The 11905-nt window shown below is 34.3% G+C and overlaps 1 protein-coding gene across 3 annotated transcripts in view; it reads right to left on the reverse strand.

Annotated features, from left to right (window-relative positions):
* LOC114931530 (uncharacterized) overlaps positions 1-11795 on the reverse strand; it is an 86519-nt gene extending 74724 nt beyond the window's left edge. For all 3 annotated transcript variants that reach the window (XR_014924940.1, XR_014924939.1, XR_014924938.1), the window contains exons 1-2: positions 11485-11795; positions 9092-9469 (exon numbers count right to left, since the gene is read on the reverse strand). The gene's annotated coding sequence lies outside the window, so the exon portion shown is untranslated. The remainder of the gene's footprint in view (positions 1-9091; positions 9470-11484) is intronic.
* Positions 11796-11905: the final 110 nt, after the last annotated feature.

The following is an 11905-nucleotide window of genomic DNA, read 5'->3' on the forward strand; positions in this document are numbered from 1 at the left end:
TCAATTTTTATAGCGGTGACGTAATCTCGCCACGTGCGCGTATACGTGTATAAACAAAAATAATTATGATGTAATAATTACGGCGGACGTACGATACATGGAATGAAATATACACGAAAAAAATTCCGGCATCGATTAAGTAATATTGATTGTGGCTGCTTCTCATGCAAATCTTATCTTGCATTTCCGCAAATATATAGATATAGATATAAATATATAGATGATATGAAGAATTTATTAAGGGTTTTATTTTTCGCTTAATTTATAAATGTGAATTAAAAGAAAATGGAATTGACGTTTATATAAAAATGTTATATAACTTTGAGATGGATGTTAAAAACAGACACGATGTCTGTCGAAATGCTAGATATATGATTGGATACTTGTATCTATCAGCTATTTGTCTTTGCAATTATCCATTTTCTTTAAGTAACAGTTTTCATTGGCATCGCAATTGACATTAATTAATTCGATATAAAGGATGGCATCAACGTAATATGTTACCTATTTTCGAGAAGTATCTCTTTTTCGTTCAATTGTAATTATATTTGATTTCAGATAATTGTACGTCAGCACGAAATACGTACCGCCACTTAATGTTTAAATTGCATCGTATCATCTTGATCTTTTCGCGTGTACGCATTTGATTCTTCCTATCCGGTACATTAAAGAAAAATAATATATTTAACGTTCCTTGCTAGAAAAATGTTTTTCATGATCGCAATTTTAAATGTGCTATGTGAATCATAATTTTCGACTTTATATATTCTTTATCAAAATTATTTTAATTTTATACTTTATTATTTGAATAAAAGACATGATAACAAATATAAATGGTATTAAATTAATTTTTTTAAAAGTAATTTAATTTAACATTCATAGAAAAAATATTTCTTCAGAAAATACATGTAAATGCATCAAGAAATTTAAATATATTGAAATTTATTTATCTATATCTTTAGAAATTTATTGTAATTTATACGAAAAAATTATCTTTTACTATTTTTAGGAATCCTCTAAAAGTAATGTCTAAAATTTTTATGATCTTTTTTCGCAATGCAGCTTCACGAAATGCACCAGTAAATGCAAACAGCGAAATGTAACGAGACTAAAAAATAACACTATTATTTGATCATTGAAAGAAGATTTCAAACGTGAAGAAAATTTTAATTAAAACTGCGCCAGAGAATAGTTTTCTCACACACAAATACACACACAAACACACACACACACACACACACACACTTTCTCACTTACCTTTATCGCCCCATTTATTTACGCATTATTATAGAAAATAATTAATCTGCGACATCACGATAATCTTAGCCGGTTATAAATGCACTAGAGATTGACCTAACCATCTATTCGATAATCGATACAGGTTATTGCACCAAGTTATGAATAGTACTTTCGCCTACGATATCATACACATTTTAGCATTCCTAAATCGTTCCAACGTAAATGTGATAACGAGTCCTGCTTTATTATACAATAATCGCATCTATATATGCATAATTAAAATTTATTTTATGTACAAGAATCTAATAAAAATTTCGAAAGTAATGAATAAAATATCCCCATGAAATTTTTCAATAAATAAATCAAATATTACGATTGCAAGGACATTTTCCATCATGCACCATGTCTTTTCAAAGTAGGTCAGTATCGATTATATGGGAAGACAGTGCAAAAGCATGTTGTTATAAAATGTCATGTGAGAATTAGGGCAACAACAAAAACGCTATGTAGTCTATTCTATACGCTAGATGCTTCTTTTATCCGGATAATTCTTTTGTTTGAATTGAAACTGCATACTCTCTGGTATAACCGAGAACGAATGTCTAATCGCAACTATATGTAAATGCGACCACAGTTGATTTTTTAAAATTAATTTAATAATATTTAAATTCATCAAATTAACACAAAAATTGGAAAAAAATTTTATTAATAAAATAAAATAGAACAAATAAATGAAATAAACATGTGAGAATATAAATTCTCGAGAATAATGGATTAATTTTAGATAAATTTGCAATATTTTAAGTACACCTTCGCGAAAATTATTTTGCATATAATTTGCATGTGACATATAATCGCGAACGATGAGAGTTACTTCCATTATTTCGATTACCAAAGAGTGCGCGTATCAGCTTTGGTTTGAACAAAAGAATTATCCGGATAAAGGAAACATCTAGCGTATAAAATAGACTACGTAGCGTTTTTGTTGTTGCCCTAATTCTCACATGACATTTTATAATACACACTTTTACACTGGCTTCCCGTATAATCGATACTGACCTACTTTGAAAATGTTACATGATGCATGGTGCATGATGGAAAATGTCCTTGTAATCGTAATATTTGATTTATTTATTGACAAATTCCATGGGGATATTTTATTCATTACTTTTCAAATTAGATACTTATATGTAAAATAAATTTTAATTATGTGTATATATATTAATATGTGATATATAATAAAGCAGGACTCGTTGACTGGAACGATAGAAAAATGTAATGTCATCGGCGAAAGTACTGATCACAGCTTGTTGCAATAATCTGCATCGATTATCGAAAGAATGAACATTCTAATTCTCAGGGATAACAAGAGTTGTATTAAATTATCTTTCGCTAACTTATTCTCAAATTTTTTACATGTAAATAATAAGGGAAGAGAGAAGGGATAAGGATTCTTTTTCATGTATCGGTAGGATATCGTTGTCATACCAAGTTACCGCCATCTCTCTTCCCCTTTTAGACAAATTAAAGGACTGGGACGAACCCTTTTCGATTACAAAAGTGTGGTGAGACACTCTGGTCCCCAGTGAAGGGCGAGAAAAGCAAAGAGGGAGAAAGTATCGACGGTGCGAGAAGGGCTATAACCCCTGTCGAGTTTACACAGCTCACTACTTATTGAAAGTGTGTTTAAAGAAGTGAACCAGCCGAAATGCGCATTCAAGTTATCGCGCTTTGTCGACTGCTTCGTTAGGCACTACTTTGAAGTCTGTTAACCGAAGATCTTTAGTTCGTTCGAGAATTCGATTAGACATTTATAAGCAAAGTAACGCTCTCAAGTGCGTCGATAAAAAGCGAACATAAGTACGCATGTATTAAATGTAAATTTTTTCCTAAATATAAATCTTATATTAGGAATATCTAATGTTAATTTTCATAAATGCTAGGAATTTTTATTCCGAAAATTGTTAAAAAAAAATGTAGCAAATTAATATATATCAATTTATATTTTTAATTTTTTTTGCTTTTTTACACAAACTTCATAGATTTTTAAATTTGTATTTACTAATAAAAGTATAAATTGCTAATTCTATTTCTGATCTCTGTATTGATCAGTACATGATCAATTATATAATATTCTCTTAATTCATATAATGTGCTATATATGTTCTAAAAACAGACTATCTTAAATTATTAAGCTTATTTGCAGCACTTTCTGGAGCAAGCTCTCTAAATATTCATTCCGACTACCTTCGAAAAGATTTATGTGACATAAGTCAAATTTAGCGCTTAAAGGGTTAAGAGCCCAGCTGCTTCTTTAAAGCTGACACGATTTAATAATTAAATCAAGTTCAGTGAGAGTCATATCGTATCCGTTGTTATAACTCTGTCCACCTTCGCTGCTTTTAACGACAATGATATTTTACGAGAGATTAAAGTAGGTTCAATCACGACAGTTTCCGACATTGCATTAAATGCTCAAGTACTTGTCAAGGGCAGAATTCCAAATTTTTACGGAAGTTCTTATCAACTTAAAATAAATAAATCGCTACAGGATAGCGATATATTTTAAGCATAAAATTTTTTCCCTTAATTATCATCACGTATATTATTAATATATTTATAGCATTAATTTTCTCTAGAATTAATAACATATTCCAAAAACTTGTACATTATCTTGCAAGTATTTTTCCAAATTTGTAATTATCAGAATATATATTTCTATATAAAAAAAAATATCTTTTATCAATTATAAAAGATAAAAAACCGCTGAAAATAATTTGGCAATTCTTAAGTGTTATTCTATTATAATAAACCGATAATAATTCGTGCAGGCCAGGTGGCGCCATATAAATCCGATGATTTGTGTAGCGATTTTGAATCGAGACGCGTCGAAGTAAAATTTCATGGTGACGCATAAGCGCTCGCGTTTGTGGACCGTCCATCTAGCGTAAAGCGTGAAGCCACCTCGCATTCAGGCTTGAACGCCATTGCGGCAGCGTACCGGCGCGAAAACGTTTATTTTCAGTCTACCTTTACAGCAGGCGGAAGGGACGCACATATACACGGGAACGTACACACATATATGTACGTTGCTCGATGCGATTTCGCAACACGCGGTTTCATCCAGGGAGGAATCGACGAATGGAAAATAACGTGTTCCCGGTATCTGCATAAAACATATAGTTTCAATCGTAAAAGCGGTACAATAGGATTAATTCGCTAATCGATATACGAGAGATTAAGTCATTTTAGTCGCTGCATTTATCTGATCGCGCGCCGCCCGAGTTATGCAAAATACCGTTTGGAATAAATTTTATCGAACGCGGAATATTTTGTAATCATCTCTGTATAGAATTGCGACTTTTACATCAGCACGCTTATTTTTGCACATACTTTCTTAAAATGCAAAACAATTATTTTCCTGTTTAAATAGTCTCTACGTTCTTAAAAGTCTTGCTCCAGAATATAACTGTTTATTCAACTTTAGTGGCTTGCTAAATCAATCAAATTAAAGGTATAATCGCACATTATCCTTTTGAATTATATTTGAGTGTTTAAGGCATTCATATCTAAAGTATTTCACAGAAGAGAGATGACGCATCGCCATAAGAAGCGTGCCTCCATCATAGCGCGATATGTTGCGTACCGTCTTATAGTGAGCAATCGGAAATGTAATTCATACACATCGTCCTCTTGTCAGAATTACGTCTTTGCCTTCGTTAGCCTCTATACATAGTTGATATTAAAAGAGCAAATGATAATGTCGAATGAAAGGAATTGCCGAACGTATAGTCTAAATCCTGTAATGCGTCGCGGGTGACCTAGATTCGTGATCGCTGCAACATCACCTTCGTGTCCTTTATCGTGCACGCGGACATCCTGAACAATGAGTATGCGGCTTTAACTCCAGCAGTATAGTTTTCTAATGTAATTACATAGTTCGACTGACATTTGAATGACGAACGTCTCGCGAATCCGCCTCCAACGAGAAGTAATTTTTTTAACTTGAAAAATTGCTGTGTCTTGTTATCTATACTGTTTGAATTTTAATTAGCGAAAAATCTTTCTCTTGTATCATTTTTTTGTAGCATAAATTGAGTGCTCCGAAATTTAGGATCGGGAATATTTTGGAATCTTTTATATACCTGATATTCAGACGAAAGATACTCATGATAAAATGCGGAGACCTTGATTTACATGAAGAGAACACGCAACCAGTAATTTTTTAACTGTACTGGCCATTGAGTTTCGGTCAATTAATCAATTCGCTATCTAACATGACTCAACTGCGAACGTAATGCGACGGAAACATATTTTTATTTATGTCGGAGAAACGCTCGAATCTCTTTCTCTTCAGGATTGGTTAACCGTGGCCTCGAGACATTGTTCAAGGTTCGTTGGCGAGGGTCCACGGTAAAATTATGACGTAATCCTCCGCGAGTCCAGAATGTATATACAAAGGGCGATTAAATATTACCGTATAAAACCGTATAAAACCGGACGATGAACGTAATTCGAGTCAATGAAGTCTTAGCGGTGTTACTATAGATAATACGACAAACTGCTGTTGCAGACTTCGAGGAATTTAAGCGATGCTGCAGCGATCGATTATGTTGCCAATCTTGATTATACGCCGGATTTCGTATTTCGATTGCCATATATAATGATAAGTTATATATATATAATTTTTGATTTAAAACGTGTCTTTGAATGTTAAGCTTTTGGAAAAAAATCGTCATATACGTTAATTAAAGAGAAATTATCATTTCTTAGTCGTACTGCAAAATAAGTGTTATATGTATATATTTTAATTATATTTGTATACATATTCAGCTAATTTGTATATCTCTCTAAAATTGGGCAAGGCAAGAAATAATGATATACGTTTGTGAAACTGTAACATCGCCGACATTCATAGCATATGACATCACGAGATGAGAAGAAATGAAATAATTTGTTTGCCCCGAATTACACTCGGCGAACATAACGTGCCGCTCTTGTCACGACATATTTTTAGAGCGAATAAAAAAACGACTGTTTCCGCACGAAAATACTTGTTAATTAGCGTAAGAATCTCTCGATGTGTGATTTTAATTATAACATATACGTATACACGTATTATGCCTGTGAAAGTATCGTATACTGTAACAAATATTACAAAATTACAGTATGTAAGATTTTATAATTCATGTATTTTTATATATTTCTTTCTACCAGAGTAATTCCACCTACGCGTACAAAATTTATGTAATTCGATGCAAATAAATTGTATGTATTTATGACACGTTGTGTGTCATAAAATATACGTAACTTTGAATATATAGCTATAAAAAAATATATATATATATATATTTAAGTACAAATGTACTTGTTGCAAAAAATGCTTAAACACAAGCGTATAATAGTATTAAATATTCATACAAGATGCGATAGAATTAATATTATATAAAAATGAAGTCAAGGTAAATTTTTTATTCGAATTTGAATAAGAAATTAATTGACACATAATTGAATCGGTTGTTGATTCTTCTCCTCTATGTCATAACCGGTTCCCTATGTCATCCTCAGGTAAGCTGCTTACCTTGTTCAAATTCTGACATCGTGTACCAATTTCTTCTCATCTTCCTCGTTTAAGTGAAATAAAATATTTGAACCTACTACCTCAAATCTAAAGCTATTGAGATAGTTAATGATTGTGTATTTTACTGATATTTTCTACATTGAGGAAGATTGGTCGTTTTAATGACGTAATAATAATCAATGGAAAGAGAAACTGCAATTAACAAAAAGCGGTTTGAACGTTCTCTGACATCCTGTTTGTCCCGTGAAATTATGCGTGCTCACTCGATTTAAAAAATTTTTTGTCTCCCTACACTGAAAAGCAGCGCAGGATCTTCGGTATCGTGAACACGAGCACGTGTATTTCCTATCTACTTGTCTTGCTACCTTCACAGCAGCCTGCGTCCTAGAGTAACCGTGACCTTTGAGTGGTAACAATCGGTCAGTCAGCTCCGTCTTAATAGTCATTTTGCATGTTAATACGCTCGATGTAACGATTTGCGACAAAGGCATTTTTTGCACTCTTGACGCCTCTTCGCATATATGTAAATAGGACCTCATAATAAAAATTGCATGATTCGTAAACATAATATTATGGCGAATGGTTCTGCGCGATTATGAAATATTTAATGAATTATATTTCAAATATCTAGTTATTTTAATTGTTGTCTCTCGTTTATTAAAATAAAATTAGAAAATATCTAAATGTCTTTAGTAATACAAAAAAAATCAAAGGGTTTTTAACAAAATAAAATGTTATATGTAACTAAAAGAGGAAGAACTTTAAATAACATTTCATATGTGAATGATTGTTAATTAATATTGTCACAGATATTAACTATGATACAAAATAAAATAATTTGTTTAAAATCACTGTGCAATGCACCGTTGTCAAAACATTTTCTTATTAAATAAATTATTCGAGCGTTCGATGTTTATTGATTTATTTATTCTCGATTTATTTTTTCTTGAGAGATATTCAGATATTTAAATAATATCCAAAATGAACTGGATAACCATCCAATAAATAATCTTAGATGCAACAATTGCAATTACACTATAAAAAACAAAATTTGTTAACTTGACTAAATCGTTCAACTAAATATTATTTTGTTAATTGAAAATATTTAAATTAAATATATTAAATCTAATAAACGTGTATATATATATATATATATATATGATTTAAATACTAATACATGTTTAATTAACAAAATAATAATTTAGTTGAACGGTTTAGTCAAGTTACAATTTTTTTCAGTGTACTATCGCGTTTATTGTCGGTCTTTTTAAAGTTGTTGGCAAGAAATATTTTAAATGAATTTCGTGAGGAGTATTAAATGCGTGAGTACAATTGTACCAAACCCTCTTTTTGTACTTCACCCACGCAATCGAAATTGCGAACTGACATGCGGCAAAACAGCCAAATGCAAGCCCGTATATACTATTAAATATCATGTATACATACGAAGCCTATTATTTGTTTGATAATACTACTCTCTTCCCTCGTCTCGTGGCCAAAAATACATATGTTCGTGACGAACCAATGCGCAAACCATGCGGCACTTTAAAAACTCGATATTACGTGACACAGCAAATTTTTTTAAATTAAATAATATATATAAGTAATCTTATAAAACTTTGACAATATAATACCACGCGCGAGTAGATATTTCTATGGTATTTATCAAAATGAAATATATTATTTATTATTTATCATGTAATTTTTTATAAACGTGTTTTTTTAACGTTCATTTAACATGCAAGATTGCGGTAAGACATTATCGCATCGAAGAATATTTTTGCGTGTATAAATTAGTGAAATTGAGAGATAAGTATTCAACATCAAAAATAATGTTTCTTCACGTAGATAAAATTGAAGCACTGAGAATGTGATATAAGCCCAAGCAACTAGTTTTATTTTTAAAAAATAATTTTTATCAAAAGCAAAAAGAAAACGCTTTTAAAAACTATATATTAATATTTTTTCTATTTACTGCCTGTGCATTCAAATGAAACAAATATTTACATTATATTTAAACATTAAAAAATAGTGAAGTTTACAAGAGGACAAATCAAGCGCGTTTATTTATAGATCTAATATTGATTAAATAAACTTTGTTTTTCCTCTTACGTCATTTTAAGAGAACACAAAGAAAAGAAATGAAACGTTAAAATCACAGAAGTTCTCTTAATTAGCCTCTTGGAATCGATTTCTTTGAAATTCTAAGGTCTATACCACTCTCGGTGCTTACGATTACAAAGCCTAATGAAAAGTTGGGAGTAAGCTCACCTGTTTCCCGGCGCGCGGTAACGTCTCCACATTCGTGCCGCCGACGACGGGTGCCTTTTCCGGTCCTCCGTTCTGCTGGCTGACGTTTATGTTGGCGTTAACATTGGCGTTAACATTGTTGGCGTTGTCGGTGACGTTCGCGTTCATGTTTGCTCCAGTTGTAACATCGCCGGCGCCGCCACCGCGCTTTCCGTCCTCGCCCGTCATCCTTTGGCCGCTCTGTCGATTCACCCTCTCGTCGTCTCACACCCTCGCCACCGCCCCCGTCACCACCACTGCCACCGTCGTCGTCGTCGTCGTAGTTCTTGTTTCCCCCACTCTGTTGATACTTCCGCTCGTTAATTTCCAACGTTGGTCCACGGTGCGGAATCCCGATATCTGTGCGACCGATCGAATCGATCAGAGAGAAGCGATTGGATCAAAATACAACGCGCGTAACCGATACACGTCATTTACTTCATTGTCAGTTCCCTCGGTTCCCGCACGAGACGTACGAAGCCTATAAGCTTATTGATAGAGCAATCTTGACTTATTAAAAGAAACAGGGCAAATTTTTAAATATGTCGCTCGGAATGCCTTACTATCAATGGAGCAGGCTGTATAATTTTTATCTTAATTTTAGATTTAAAGTGGAAAATTATAAAAACTCTACTTCCGAATGCATAATTATAAAAAGTAAAAATTTCCTCAAGAATGTAAAAAACGATAAAATATCAAGAACGCGTTTCATCGGGCAACCATGGTCGAATTAGTTTGGTTGTTTCTCGAAGAGAACGCTATTTTTAGTCTCCACGAAACGATACGGGTGGTATAACCGTACATGACAAAACGGTTCAAGCACATTGTGATCGTCATTCTACCGTTTGCTATTCGCTGAGAAAAAAAATCGAAGTAGCAAATTTCGTCCAAAGTGTAATATGTATTTATTATCATCAAAAATCACAACATTATGCTCCTTTTTTAGAACACTATGTTACAACTTTTTCTTCTTTTCAAAAGTCTCTTTTCTGTAAAAGCTACTCGTGTTTTGATATTTATCTATCATTTTTCAACAATAAAAGCGAGAACCGACCTTTCCGAGCTTTTGGGCGGGAACGTGAGGTACCTTTGTCCAGAATCGCGAACGCTTCGGCCGAAGAATAAACGAGAAGTTAGCTTCATATCGACGTCGACGACGACGACATTCGTCGCGTGTAATTGCGAATATTCAACGGAGCAAAATAACGAAAGATCGCACAGCTGGTGATCCGCGGGAACCCGAGAAAATGTACGTACGAGCGAGCCTAAACCCGCACACACGGTCGACGGTAGAACCACGGGGAAAATCGATCCGAGCGTGTCCGTTCGAGCACTGCGCGCTTCTCGGAACCGCAGCGATAAAGGCGCGACACGACGCGATGCGACGCGACGTTTCGGCTTTACAACCGTACTCAACTAGATTCAACACTCGAATCGCGATATCGAAAAGTACGATATATGTAGAAAACGTATATCTAGAAAACGTTTCTTACTTTCGTTCGCGCGTAAATTCAGTCCGCTGCTTAATTCACTTTTGCATACATTTATTACGTTTTACTCCAAATGGTCATCCGTATGTTTTCATCTATTTTTATCTCCTTTGTTTATATCCATTCTTGTATGTGTATTTAAAAATAGAGAAAATATGTAGAGCTATGAATATTAATATATTACTTTAGAATATTAGAGATGATACATAAAGTTTTTGTCACATTTTAAATATTAAAAAAACAGAATGATGCGATAATATAATTTAATTAAGAGCAAGACTAATTTTGAAAATAAACGTGAAAATAACTGAATTAAATATAAAAGAAGAGAAATTACAGTTACAAATCTTACAAAATATTATTGGAAAAACTGATGCTCGTAGAAAATCTTTCACCTTGCGATTGACATCGCGGGATAAATTCTTTAATGACAGTAATTTATAAAACGCTTCGAATTATCGGGTCGAACCGGATCGAAGGGGTCGTTGTCCAGTAGGAAACGGGAAAAACTAGCGAACGGTGCAAAAAAATATACGCGATAGTTTACATCCCGCGAGCGCATCCGCAATTATTAAACCAGAATTCCGTTGTCATTTATACGCGTATATATATACATACATATATATATATATATATATATATATATATATGTATTAGCGTCAACGGTACTTGGTCTGGTTCTTCAACACGATACATTTCGCGTGCGATCGATCTCTCGAACTCTTTTTCCCGGCACTTCAGCCGAGTTTGTCGCGGCTCGATGATGCGCGGCGCCTCGAATCCGCACGATTATCGAACGATTACGTACATTCGAACGCCACCCTATGCGAGTATAGAAAGAGACAAAAATAAAAGAGGGGAGAGAAAGAGAAAGAAGACACTAACCAGGATTACACGCAGGGTTGCGCACGGCGGATTCCTTCAAGTCCGCTGGATGAACCACCACAATATTTAACGAGACACTTTTCCCATCGAACGCTTCCTTCCCCTCCCCTTGTCAAATCACACGGCGGCGCGCCATCGTTTCTCGTTGTGCTGTTCTCTCGTTTCGCTTCTTCACATCGACCGGTCGCCGCGGACACACACAAACACACACGCGTATATACCTTCGTCTCCGCGAATCGCGCGACGAAGAGAGCACTGAGCGTAATGCGACCGCCCTCCCCGACACTCCGCACAGCTTTGACTACTGCGCACGTCCGCGGCGTCCGCGCCGCCGTCGAGGGCGACGCCGCGCTCGTAGCGCCACCTGCCGGTCACGCAATGTTTCAAATTTTTCAAACTGGGCGCGGCAAACATAAACGTT

Source organism: Nylanderia fulva, unplaced genomic scaffold, assembly GCF_048542155.1.
Source record: "Nylanderia fulva isolate GAGA-0341 unplaced genomic scaffold, ASM4854215v1 Scaffold27, whole genome shotgun sequence".
NCBI lineage: Eukaryota > Metazoa > Arthropoda > Insecta > Hymenoptera > Formicidae > Nylanderia > Nylanderia fulva.